Below are 14941 nucleotides of genomic sequence, written 5' to 3' on the forward strand. Positions count from 1 at the left end.
ATTTCAGTGTTCATTTATTTACACATATATACACACACATAACACTCATCTACTCATTGTTGAGTTAAGGGTTGAATTGTCCATCGATGTTCTATTCTCTGTCACTATTTTTCTAACCATGCTGAACACCCTCTCTGATGATGCATTCTGCTTCGTCTCCTTGTTGTGTGCGCAGTTGTGCACTGCACTCTCTAAAAGCTGTAGATGTTATTGTCACATATGCATGTACAGTAGATGGCAGTCCTGTTTAAGAGTGTCACAACATTGCTGTTTACGGCAGACAAACTGCTTTACGGTAGACGAAAACGTGACTGCTGTTGTTGTGTGTTGTTACCGCGCTGGGAGGACGTTAATGAAACTGCCTAACAATAAACCCACATAAGAAACCAAGAACTCGCCCTCCATCATTCTACAGTTATAACGTGATTGGGCAGGCACGCTGTTTATATTGTGGGAAAGCGGACGTGAAAACAGGCTGTCGACACGTCACTCAGGTCCGCCTGCATTTCGGGAGATTTTCGGGAGAAAAAATTTGGTTTTCGGGAGAGACGCTGAATTTCGGGAGTCTCCCGGAAAATCCGGTAGGGTTGGCAAGTATGGGTTGACATGGTGTTGAAAAGAGAGGTTATTGTCCAGAATGACTCCGAGGTTGCGGATGTGAGTGGATGGGGACAGAGTGGAGTTGCGAGCAGTTTTGGTGAGGGATTTGGGGCCGATGATGAGCATGTCAGATTTGTCACAGTTGAGTTTGAGGAAGTTGGAGTGCAGCCATGATTTGATTTCAGTGAGGCAGTCGGTCAGGGTGGAGAGATTTTGTGGAGATGTATAGCTGGACATCATCTGCGTAGCAGTGGAACTGGGGGTGATGGCGGCGGATGATGTTACCGAGGGGGAGCATGTACAATGAAGAGAAGTGGACCAAGCACCGAACCCTGGGGGACACCTTGTGACAGAGGGGCAGTACTACCTTTAGAACAGTGGTTCTTAACCCGGGTTCGATCGAACCCTAGGGGTTCGGTGAGTCGGCCTCAGGGGTTCGGCGGAGGTAAAGACACATCCGACTTATCGTGTAAATAAAAACTTCTCCCTATCGGCGTATTATGGATACCCCCAAACAATGTTCCCTCTAATTTTCCATCTGATTTGCAGGTTGTTTGATTGATCGATTGAAACTTTTACTAGTAGATCGCAAAAGACACAGTACAGTACATATTCCGTACAATTGACCACTAAATGGTAACACCCCAATAAGTTTTTCAACTTGTTTAAGTCGGGGTCCACTTAAATTGATTCATGATAATGTGTGTAAGGTGTGTAATTTGTTGTGAGTTCATGCACTGTGTTGGTTTTGTTCTTTAAACAAGGTGATGTTCATGCCCGGTTCATTTTGTGCACCAGTTAAAAAACATATGACTTTTTCTTGAATTTGGAAAAAAATAACATTTTATTTTTCACTAAAGAAGGGTTCGGTGAATGCGCATATGAAACTGGTGGGGTTCGGTACCTCCAACAAGGTTAAGAACCACTGCTTTAGAAGAAAGTGTATGTATTGATGTATTACAGTACAAGGACAGAATTACTTATTTAATATACTATCTTTAGAAGAAAGTGTAAATACATACGTATATACTATCTTTAGGAGTATTGATGTACTACAGTACAAGGATAGAAACATACTATATTTTGAAGAAAGTGTATGTATTAATGTACTACAGTCAGGGCCGGCCCGTGGCATAGGCCGTATAGGCAAATGCTAAGGGCGCCGTCCATGAGGGGGCGCCACGCCAGTGCCACAAATGTTGGAGAAAAAAAAAAGAAAAGAAAAAAAGTTGGTACTATTATTTCTAAATACAAAAAATAATCCCACGTTAATTAAAATGCAAAGTAAAGCCTATTTAATAGAAATATTATTTGTTACAACATTACGCCCCCTCTCCCCTCGCACGGTGCGCCCCCTCCCTTCCCGTATCATGACTCTTTTTGGACGTCACCACATCAAAAAATCAACACAAGATGTCAAAACGGCCAAAACTGTCAGGTGCCCAGGGAAGAAAAAAGAGAAAAGAAGAGGAGGAGAAACGAGAAAAGACAGAGGTAGCAGGTAGGTGAGCCGAACATGAAATTATTTGTCTGTTACAGAATGTGATAGTAACCTGGCTTTTTAGCATTAAGCTAATGTTACATGATTCGGCAATTGCTAATCAATAAATAGCTAGTTCTGTTTTAACGTCGGGTTAATATTGTGGAGGGGGCTAAATTGTTATGGAAAATAATAATGTAACGTTAGGTAATTACAGTACTCCCACCTTACATTCCTCAGGGACATTTGTATTAGATCTTTTAAGCAAGTGTTTTTTGTTTACATTGTTATTGCCTTCTGGTTAGCTAATGTTTGCCCTGCAGGTAATAGTCACTTTTCCACCCCTTTATATATTAGGTATAGTTGTAAGTAAAAAAAAAAAAAAAAGGTCAAAGACAAAGCTATTCGGTTTCTTGTGAGTATATACACTTCACTGCCGATGTGGGGGGGCGCCACCTAAAATCTTGCCTAGGGCGCCAGATTGGTTAGGGCCGGGTCTGACTACAGTACAAGGACAGAAATACTTATACAATATACCAACTTTAAAAGACAGCATAATGATGTACTACAAGGACAGAAACACATGTTGTACTATCTTTAGAAGAAATGGTAAGTATTGATAAATACTTATGAAATATACCATTTTCAGAATAAATCCTAAGTACTGAAGCACTACAAGGACAGAAATATTTCATCCTGCATGAATTTATGACTTGTATTTAACTCCTGGGTAAACACTGCCCCCTAGTGGACTCTTACACCACATACCTTGACTCCTTTGGTTCCACTCAGACCTTGAGCACCTGGAACGCCCATCGGTCCTCTCTCTCCTTTGCTTCCCTGTCATATATGAGAACAATGAATAAGTATTGTACTTTCAACACAGTCTTTCCCACTATTCCTTGTGGACCCACTGGACCGCGCTGACCTCGGTCTCCCTGCAGTTACACGTATGAGGTCCCTACACACCGGAGCTCTTGTAAAAAGAGCTCAGCAGCGCATGCACTTTTTGCGTCGGATGAAAAGAGCACAGCTCCCTCCCCCCATTCTCACCACATTCTACAAAGGCACTATAGAGAGCCTGCTGACCAACAGCATCTGTGTCTGGACTGGAGCCTGCAATGCCTCAGACTGGAAGTCTCTCCAGAGAGTGGTGAGGACGGCGGAAAAGATCATCAGGACTCCTCTTCCTCCTATCCAGGAGATGGCAAAAAGCCGCTGCCTGACCAGGGCTCAGAAAATCTGCAAAGACTCCTCCCACACCCATCAAGGACTGTTTTCACTGCTGGACTCTAGAAAGAGGTTCCGCAGCCTCCGAAGCAGAACCTCCAGGTTCTGTAACAGCTTCTTCCCTCAGGCCGTAAGACTCTTGAACGCATCATAACTAAATTATCCCCTCAACTCCCCCCAAAATGGATTAACTCGCTGGAATAAAAAAGACAATATAACATACGTCCATAAACGAGGACGCATGTGAAAAAGTGCAATATATTTCTGTACAGTAATCTATTTAGATATATTTATTTATTTTATATATATATTCATATTTTATTTATATATATTTATTTATTTATATATGCACCTTATTGCTTTTTTATCCTGCACTACCATGAGCTTATGTAACGAAATTTCGTTCTTATCTGTGCTGTAAAGTTCAAATTTGAATGACAATAAAAAGGAAGTCTAAGTCTAAGTCTAAGTATCTGGAGTCAGTGTTATTGACAAAAGTATTTACCTTGGGACCAGGAACTCCTTCCATACCAAGAACCCCAGGCTCGCCCTATAGCAGGGGTCACCAACGCGGTGCCCGCGGGCACCAGGTTGCCCGTAAGGACCAGATGAGTCGCCCGCTGGCCTGTTCTAAAAAATAGCTCAAATAGCAGCACTTACCAGTGAGCTGCCTCTATTTTTATTTTATTGTATTTATTTACTAGCAAGCTGGTCTCGCTTTGCTCGACATTTTTAATTCTAAGAGAGACAAAACTCAAATAGAATTTGAAAATCCAAGAAAATATTTTAAAGACTTGGTCTTCACTTGTTTAAATAAATTCATTAATTTTTTTACTTTGCTTCTTATAACTTTCAGAAAGACAATTTTAGAGAAAAAGTACAACCTTAAAGGGGAACATTATCACCAGACGTATGTAAGCGTCAATATATACCTTGATGTTGCAGAAAAAAGACCATATATTTTTTGAACCGATTTCCGAACTCTAAATGGGTGAATTTTGGCGAATTAAACGCCTTTCTAATATTCGCTCTCGGAGCGATGACGTCACAACGTGACGTCACATCGGGAAGCAATCCGCCATTTTCTCAAACACCGACTCAAATCAGCTCTGTTATTTTCCGTTTTTTCGACTGTTTTCCGTACCTTGGAGACATCATGCCTCGTCGGTGTGTTGTCGGAGGGTGTAACAACACGAACAGGGACGGATTCAAGTTGCACCAGTGGCCCAAAGATGCGAAAGTGGCAAGAAATTGGACGTTTGTTCCGCACACTTTACCGACAAAAGCTATGCTACGACAGAGATGGCAAGAATGTGTGGATATCCTGCGACACTCAAAGCAGATGCATTTCCAACGATAAAGTCAAAGAAATCTGCCGCCAGACCCCCATTGAATCTGCCGGAGTGTGTGAGCAATTCAGGGACAAAGGACCTCGGTAGCACGGTAAGCAATGGCGGCAGTTTGTTCCCGCAGACGAGCGAGCTAAACCCCCTATCGACTCTAGCTTCCCTGGCCTGCTGATATCAACTCCAAAACTGGACAGATCAGCTTTCAGGAAAAAAAGCGCGGATGAGGGTATGTCTACAGAATATATTAATTGATGAAAATTGGGCTGTCTGCACTCTCAAAGTGCATGTTGTTGCCAAATGTATTTCATATGCTGTAAACCTAGTTCATAGTTGTTAGTTTCCTTTAATGCCAAACAAACACATACCAATCGTTGGTTAGAAGGCGATCGCCGAATTCGTCCTCGCTTTCTCCCGTGTCGCTGGCTGTCGTGTCGTTTTCGTCGGTTTCGCTTGCATACGGTTCAAACCGATATGGCTCAATAGCTTCAGTTTCTTCCTCAATTTCGTTTTCGCTACCTGCCTCCACACTACAACCATCCGTTTCAATACATGCGTAATGTGTTGAATCGCTTAAACCGCTGAAATCCGAGTCTGAATCCGAGCTAATGTCGCTATAGCTTGCTGTTCTTTCCGCCATGTTTGTTTGTATTCACTATGTGACGTCACAGGAAAATGGACGGGTGTTTATAACGATGGTTAAAATCAGGCACTTTGAAGCTTTTTTTAGGGATATTGCGTGATGGGTAACATTTTGAAAAAAACTTCGAAAAATATAATAAGCCACTGGGAACTGATTTTTAATGGTTTTAACCCTTCTGAAATTGTGATAATGTTCCCCTGATGACTTTAGTATTTTTAAACACATATGCCCTTTTTACCTTTTTAAATTCCTTCCTCTTCTTTCCTGACAATTTAAATCAATTTAAATTTAAATTTTAAATTTAAATCAATTTTTTTCTCTTTTTTTTCGGTTGAATTTTAAAGAGTTGAAATTGAAGAAACTGTTTCAAAATGTAATTTTCATATTTTTCGTGTTTTCTCCTCTTTTATAAACATGTTAGTGGCTAGCTAGTTAAATTGGGGTATTGTGATTTCACAAGACTCTCTTAGAAGTGATCATTTGAAAATGTTCAATTTGAAAAATGTGCACTTAGAGCATACTTGCCAACCTTGAGACCTCCGATTTCGGGAGGTTTATGTAATGAATAAAATGCTAAAGTTGTTGATAAACAAGCAATTATTTTAATAATTAAATATGGTCATTTTAAATTAATTATTATGATCATTTAAAATTAATGATTTCAAATATGTTTATTTTAATGTATAATTCTATGGCTGGATGTAATAAGGAGTCAGAAAAAATACAAATAAAAATACAATTAATTTTGATGTTTTTAGCAAAATATAGTAAACATGTATTTTTTTTTTTTTTTTTTTTAATTAATAAATATATTTATTTTTAGGTAAGATAAACATAATAATACAATGTATCTCTAGTCTGGATGATTTAGTTCTTGTCACCCTGTTGTCCTCCCATCATAAAGAAAAGGCTGTCCTCACTCAGGTCCGCATGGAGCTGGAGGGGGCGTGGCCTCCAGCTCCGCCTGAAAATCGGGAGATCTTCGGGAGAATATTTGTCCCGGGAGGTTTTCGGGAGAGGCGCTGAATTTCGGGAGTCTCCCGGGAAATTCGGGAGGGTTGGCAAGTATGACTTAGAGAAAATATAAAACTAAAGTGTTGCATATTGATATTTATCTGTTTCTATATATATTTATTGTGAGAAATCGTTAAGATGTGTTTCCACAAAGATAAATATTGTTGATTGTCATGTCATGTACGGGATGTGCTTTGTGGACGTCGTCTTTGCTCCACACGCTGTAAGTTTTTGCTGTCGTCCAGAATTCTGTGTTTGTTGACTTTGTAGCCAGTTCAGTTTTACTTTTCTTTTACATAGCCATCCCTATGCTTCAGTGCCTTTTCCTAGCGGGACTTGCCTTGTTATTTTTTGGTTTAAACGTTACATACCTTTTTACCTGCACGCTGTCTCCCGCTGTGCTCTGCATATTGGGATCACGACAAACCATCCTCGACGCGTTCCGACTTCTTCTGGTATGGAGTTATACAAGATTACCCTGCCAAGCTCACAGCACAGCACAGGCACTAGACCAGTGTTTTTCAACCTTTTTCGAGCCGAGGCACATTTTTTCTGTTGAAAAAATGCGGAGGCACACCACCAGCAGAAATCATTAAAAAACTAAACTCAGTTGACAGTAAAAAGTCATTGTCGCAATTGTTGACTATGACTTTAAACCATAACCAAGCATGCATCAATATAGCTCTTGTCTCAAAGTAGGTGTACTGTCACATCACACCCTGACTTATTTGACTTTTTTGCTGTTTTCCTGTGTGTAGTGTTTTAGTTCTTGTCTTGCGCTCCTATTTTGGTGGCTTTTTGTCTTTTTTTGGTATTTTCCTGTAGCAGTTTCATGTCTTCCTTTGAGCGATATTTCCCGCATCTACTTTGTTTTTATCCTTCTTCGTGGGGACATTGTCGATTGTCATGTCATGTTCGGATGTACATTGTGGACGTCGTCTTTGCTCCACAGTAAGTCTTTGCTGTTGTCCAGCATTCTGTTTTTGTTTACTTTGTAGCCAGTTCAGTTTTAGTTTTGTTCTGCAAAGCCTTCCCTCAGCTTCAATGCCTTTTCTTAGAGGCACTCACCTTTTGTTTATTTTTTGTTTAACCATTAAATACCTTTTTACCTGCACACTGCCTCCCGCTGTTTCCGACATCAACAAAGCAATTAGCTACCGGGCGCCACCTACTGATATGGAAGAGTATTACATGGTTACTCTGCCAAGCTCTAGACAGCACCGACACTCAACAACAACACATCATTTGCAGACTATGATTACTGGTTTGCAAAAAATATTTTTTAACCCAAATAGGTTAAATTAGACAATCTCCCACGGCACACCAGACTGTATCTCACGGCACACTAGTGTGCCGCGGCACAGTGGTTGAAAAACACTGCACTAGACAACGGCACATTGTTATGATTATTGATTTGCAAAAAATATTTTTTGGACCAATTAGGTGAAGTTGCATAATTTCCCACGGCACACCAGACAATATCTCACGGCACACTAGTGTGCCGCGGCACAGTAGTTGAAAATTACTGGTCTAAGCTGTCCTTGCGTGCGACATTACGTCACGCGGTCACGTGACCTAACGCGGCTATCAGACTAGAATAAAACCCGAAAGTGGGCTGCTCCCGGTGCATACTTGCCAACCCTCCCGGATTTTCCGGGAGACTCCCGAAATTCAGCGCCTCTCCCGAAAACCTCCCGGGACAAATTTTCTCCCGAAAATCTCCCGAAATTCAGGCGGCGCTGGAGGCCACGCCCCCTCCAGCTCCATGCGGACCTGAGTGACGTGTTGACAGCCTGTTCACACGTCCGCTTTCCCATAATATAAACAGCTAATGATGGAGGGCGAGTTCTTGGTTTCTTATGTGGGTTTATTGTTAGGCAGTTTCATTAACGTCCTCCCAGCGCGGTAACAACACACAACAACAGCAGTCAAGTTTTCGTCTACCGTAAAGCAGTTTGTCTGCCGTAAACAGCAATGTTGTGACACTTTTAAACAGGACAATACTGCCATCTACTGTACATGCATATGTGACCCACCCATAATGTGTCACATTTTTGTGTTGATTTATTTATTTTATTTTGTGGTTTGAATTCGTTTTTGGAGCTGTCATTACACATTTATCAGTATTCACATTGGTCAGTAGGGGGCAGTAGGGCGTTTCTTCCCAATTGAATGCTATCACCTGCAGACCGGAAGTGTCTTGTCATTCTGATGAGAGCGACCAGTCTGTGAACAATTGAAACGTCCTGTGTGCTTTTTCCTCCTGTATAACAGGTTAGTTTTGGTGAATCAACTCACTGACTAATATCCATGTGATCTTTATAAGTTTAAGTACACATTCTGATGGTGGAGCCTAACTCTAAAGTGTTTGTGAGTTGTAGTTTGTGTGTGTGAATGAATCCAGTGCACAGCTGCAGTAATCAATACAAAAAGGCGACGTGAGTGCGCAATGTTTATATAGGAACTTCTGATCCTAATTCAGACTCCCAAATTAGAGCTCCCGCTTTCTTATTGATTTTATAATGTATATTTGTATAATGTGTGTGTTCTGAAATAGTGACAGAGAATAGAACAAGGACGGACAATTCAACCCTTAACTCAACAATGAGTAGATGAGTGTTATGTGTGTGTATACGTGTAAATAAATGAACACTGAAATTCAAGTATTTCTTTTATTTATTTATATATATATATATATATATATATATATATATATATATATATATATATATATATATATATATATATATATATATATATATATATAGCTAGAATTCACTGAAAGTCAAGTATTTCTTATATATATCTTAACCACGCCCCCAACCACGCCCCCCGCCCCACCCCGACCCCACCCCCCACCTCCCGAAATCGGAGGTCTCAAGGTTGGCAAGTATGTCCCGGTGAGAGGTAGCTGCAGGTATGTGACTCGGTTTTACGCTTTAATTATGAACTAAGCCTTCTAAACTGAAATGTAATAATGTCGAACTGTAGGAGCAGACTACCAAAGTCGTGGGTCGTCCCGCGGGAGTGTTTGAGTGCGATTTATCTGCGGAATTGGTGAGTTGCATTTGTGTAGCTTTACGTAGCCTAGCCGCTGCATTCGTTTTGAATGGAGCTGTTAGCATAATATAGTTAGCCCAATCAATGAAATGTTATCACTGTCAACAATTGTCTGATTGTTCTTGGTTTGTTTTACTTGCTTTGATGGTTATCAGTGCTATGCATCCAAGGCACTTTATGAAGCAGTCCAGTCAACCACTGTGTCTGCTAACACTCTATTTGTGGATGCAGTGTTTATATTTTGATACCTTTTAGAGCAGGGGTGTCAAACTCAAATACAGAGTGGGCCAAAATTTAAAACTGAACAAAGCCGCGGGCCAAGGTTGAACAAATTAACCTTTTAATAGGGACCCAAACAAGTTTTACATTGAATATTGAACAAGCAAGGCTTATATAACTTTATAGTGACATGCAAAATCGAGTTTCAAATAATAATAATAATAATAATTAAAAAATATCAATGGCATATCAAATACAATTTAAATAAAAATGTAATGCCTCTTTTCTATTTGCAGCCTTCTGAAGTAAACATCAGCATTAACTTTTTCCACAGGCTAATACATTTGAAAATAAAATAACAATGAATAAAACAACCATTCAGGACTTTAAACTGCTCAGTTTGCAACACACTGATCTAATCTGATGTGCCCAAGCCAGATACCTGCCATCTTTTCTTGGATGCTAGTTCATTAATGTCGGGGCTCAGTAATGTTGTGTCGTTCGCGAACGATTCGTTCGAACGAACGAATCTTTTGAGTGAACGTACTGAACCGAATCACTTCATGAACTGATTCGTTCCTTTCTCAGTTCAGTTGAGCTCCGCCGCGACCATGCCGGTATGAGTGGAACTGGCGCATTCTGTGACTCACTGAACCCTCGACGTCGGCGAACGACGCAGCCAGCTACTCATCATGGGGGCGGGGGGAGGGACTGAGCGAACGATTCGTTCACCGCGGATTAACGACATGAATCACTCGGTGAACGACAGAATCAGGACTCGCGAACCTACTGACACAGAGAACTGACTGTGTCGCGGAGGAGGACGTCACATTGAGGCTCTCGTTCAGTCACTGTGCGCGTCGTTCATTGGGTGCTGAGGGCTTGTGTCGTTCGCGAACTGACACACACCGAGATCTGCCGCTGGGGAAGCTGTTACTGACTGACTCGTGATTCGCCGACCTGCACACAGAACTGCTGCTGCAGAAGTGATTCAGGTTCATTTACTGAACTGTGCTGACTGTGGCGCTGTGTCAGTCACTCACTGCCTGGTGTACTGCATGCACAGAGCTGTGTAGGGACTCGCGTTCACCCTATTTGTTGCTTCTCCCGCGAATGTCTGCACTGTACTGTACTACGCCCCCCCCCCCATCTTTTTTGGGGGGCGGGGGATTCGGTGAACGAATTTATTGAACAACTCAATTTAAGGAACTGATTCTAGTGATTCAGTACAGTCAAAAGAACTGCCGATCCCATCACTGGGGCTCAGGCTTTGAGCTGAGGCAACCTTCATTATCGAACGAAGGTCATTATATCTCGTCCACCTGGACCACAGTCTTGGGGGCGTGCCTTAAATGCACCGCCTTTAACGTACTCTACGAGCTGTCGTCACGTCCAGCTTTTCATCCATTCTAACAACGTGCCGGCCCAGTCACAAGATATGTGCGGCTTCTGTACGCGCACACACGTGAATGCAACGCATACTTCATCAACAGCGATACAGGTTACACTTTAACACTGTTAGAAATATACGCCACACTGTGAATCCACACCAAACAAGAATGACAAACACATTTCGGGAGAACATCCGCACCGTAACACAACATAAGCACAACAGAACAAATACCCAGAATCCTTTGCAGCACTAACTCTTCCGGGACGCTACAAAATACACCCCCGCTCACCACCAAACCTCCCCCCGCCACACACACACACACCTTGTAACGTCTCGGAAGAGTTAGTGCTGCAAAGGGTTCTGGGTATTTGTTCTGTTGTGTTACGGTGCTAATGTTCTCCCGAAATGTGTTTGTCATTCTTGTTTGGTGTGGATTCACAGTGTGGCGTATATTTCTAACAGTGTTAAAGTTTTTTATTCGGCTACCCTCAGTGTAACCTGTATCGCTGTTGATGAAGTTTGCGTTGCATTCAATTGTGTGTGCGTGCAGAAGCTGCACATGTTATGTGACTGGGCCAGCACTCGTTGGACTGGCTGAAAAGCAGACCTGACGATTTTCGGGAGGGGCGCTGAAGTTTGGAAGACTCCCGGGAGGGTTGGCAAGTATTAGAATTAGCGCTGAATGCGGTGTTACCGCGGCACCGCCACAATATACAGAGGTGGGACCAAGTCATTGTTTTGCAAGTCACAAGTAAGTCTCAAGTCTTTGCCCTCAAGTCCGAGTCAAGTCCCGAGTCAAGACAGGCAAGCCCCGAGTCAAGTCCAAAGTCAAGACTGGAAAGTCTCAAGTCAAGTCCTAAGTCCTGCATTTTGAGTTTCGAGTCCTTTCAAGTCCTTTTAACCACAGACTAATATATTTACACAGATTGTGTATGCTTTTCAAACGCTGTATTTATTTATTAAAACAAGTGCATTTTAAATTGCAGGAAAGAAAATTGTGCTGACATTGCACTTTATAATAGCACTATTAACCAGTCATTTTAAACATTAACTCATTCCTTTACAGAACAAACACATTGAAAAATAAAGTGCAAATGTACTTATTTGTACAAAAGTGTTAACATTGAAAAAACATGACATATACGTGAACATAACAAAAAAGTTGTACTTTTTATATGTCAGGGCCCTATGCTGCATTGCATTTGCAAAAGACCAAATTAGCCAAAAGTCTGTCAGTCATTTGTGCACGATGGGGGCGTAGTATGATGCCACCATGGCTGAAAACTCGCTCCACTGGAGCACTGGAGGCAGGCACTGCCAAGACTCTCATGGCCACTCGGAACAGTGAAGGAAGAGTCTTCATGTTCAATGCCCAGAACAAAAGGGGGGAGAGAGTTGTTTTGGGTTGGTGCACTACTTGTGAGTGTATCTTGTGTTTTTTATGTTGATTTAATTAAAAAAAGAAAAAAGAAAAAAATTATTTCTTGTGCGGCCCGATACCAATCGATCCACGGACCAGTACCGGGCCGCGGCCCGGTGGTTGGGGACCACTGAGGTAAACAACCAACAGTATGTCAGAAAGCTAGCTAAAACGGTACACATATTCATAATATAGTATACATTTTAACTGACCTTTATTTGACTATTTTTGTCTTTTTTTAGGTGGCTAAAATACGCGATGCTGCTGACCGCCGTCTAACGTTACGTGTGATATATTGACTAACGTAACCCTGCTTAAAAAAAATCACTGAACAAAAAGTATGAATAAGGTAGTGAACTGCAACAGATTCCCGTGTTTGCAATAACGTTATAACGTTAGCAGTGAGTTTACAGCCTCACTGATTTAACTACACAGCAAATAAAAGTCACGTTACTTAGCCAATAAACGTTATCTTACATTCAAAACTTACCGTTCTTTGTGCAACTTCAAATGCCGGACGAAGTTGGAAGTTGTTGCCTCTCCATCAGTAATTTTCGAACCGCATGTGTTGATACTGCAAACCGTTTTGTGTTGACCACCTCGTAATTTTTATACCCAAACAAAATTATTTTAGGTATCATTTTTTGTTCACTGGCGTGTGGTTTGGACATGTCTTCTTCGTTGGTTGTCCTGCAATTTGATTGGATGAATGCTGTGTGATGAAAACAAAGTAGATCTAATTTGATTGGCTGTTGTACTGAGACCACACCAGCTGACACACGCAACGCTGATAGACAAGTACACAATGAAAAATACGGAGCGCTCCCGAATAACTTTTTCATCTTTGGGTTTTGGGGAAAGTAGCAAGTCATGTCAAGTCATGTCAATTCAAAAGGCTCAAGTCCAAGTGAAGTCACAAGTCATTGATGTTAAAGTCTAAGTCGAGTTGCAAGTCTTTTTACATTTTGTCAAGTCGAGTCTAAAGTCATCAAATTCATGACTCGAGTCTGACTCGAGTCCAAGTCATGTGACTCGAGTCCACACCTCTGGCAATATATAATCGGCGGGCCAGCTTTAGTGTTAATTTGATATCGCCTCAAGGGCCAAGTGAAATTAGACGGGGGCCAGAGTTTGACACCCATGCTTTAGAGTAATGAATATTTTGATATAACAATTATTATATTATTTATTCTAATTTGATTTATGAATTATTTATTGTACAATATTAAGGAATATGCTTTGCTATTTGAATACAGTAGTATTATTTAGTATTTAGTATTTGAATGCATTTTCTTTTGTGTGCGCACTGGAAACTTGACTGGTCCTGCCCTTTTTATAAAATACACAATACTGATCATTCTACATTTTAGTGATACAACAAAAAATAAAAATTTAAAAAAAGAAGTTCCAAAAGCCATCGTAAACACGCAAGGGCCGAGGTCCGCGCATGCGCGATGAGAACGTCACTTCCGGGACTGTTTTTTTCCCGATGGCGTTTCTGCGACTTCACGTTTTGTGATATTTGAATGTTTTATGAATCTGTTGAATAACAGCTAGCTTATCTTAAGGGAACGATATAAACATGAACAAGGGGGTATATTTAACAAAAAAATCAGGGCATATGGTTACAAATGGTGATGAGGTAATCAGGGAGGTATGTTGTCTGCACTTCAAGCAGCAGGTGGCGTCTCTGGAGAAGGAGATCCACTCTCTCCACACAACCCTCCACGAGAAGGAGCGTCTGGCCAACCAGCTCCAGATGAGGGTGGGCGTGCTGGAGCAGCAGGTGGTCCGTACCAGCGAGGTGCTCGAGGCCACCAAGCAGCAGAAGGCAAGTACTCGCACCGTTATCCATTTATCCATAAACATTGTGAAAATTGAGAAGGTGTCTGAAATCACATTTCTTGGGGTCATCTTAGATGAAAAGTTGACATGGAAAGCTCATATATTGCATGTGAAAAATACCGTATTTTCCGCACCATAAGCCGCCCTGGGTTATAAGCCGCGCCTTCAATGAACGGCATATTTCAAAACTTTGTCCACCTATAAGCCGCCCCGTGTTATAAGCCGCATCTAACTGCGCTAAAGGGAGTGTCAAAAAAACAGTCAGATAGGTCAGTCAAACTTTAATAATATATTAAAAACCAGCGTTCTAACAACTCTGTTCACTCCCAAAATGTACGGTAATGTGCAAATGTGCAATCAATAAGCATCAATAACTTAATGTTGCTCGAACGTTAATGTCACAACACACAAAATAAACATAACGCTCACTTTCTGAAGTTATTCTTCATTCGTAAATCCCTCGAATTCTTCTCTTTCGGTGTCCGAATTAAAAAGTTGGGCGAATACGGGATCCAAAATGGCCGGCTCCGTCTCGTCGCAGTTCTGTGAATCCTGCCTTCCGGAAAGCTCGGACCACAGTTGTGACCGAAATATCCGCCCAGGCATTTACGATCCACTGGCAGATGTTGGCGTATGTCGTCCGGCGCTGTCTCCCTGTCTTAGTGAAGGTGTGTTCGCCTTCGGTCATCCA

The sequence above is a fragment of the Nerophis lumbriciformis genome, linkage group LG17 (genome assembly GCF_033978685.3).
Source record: "Nerophis lumbriciformis linkage group LG17, RoL_Nlum_v2.1, whole genome shotgun sequence".
NCBI lineage: Eukaryota > Metazoa > Chordata > Actinopteri > Syngnathiformes > Syngnathidae > Nerophis > Nerophis lumbriciformis.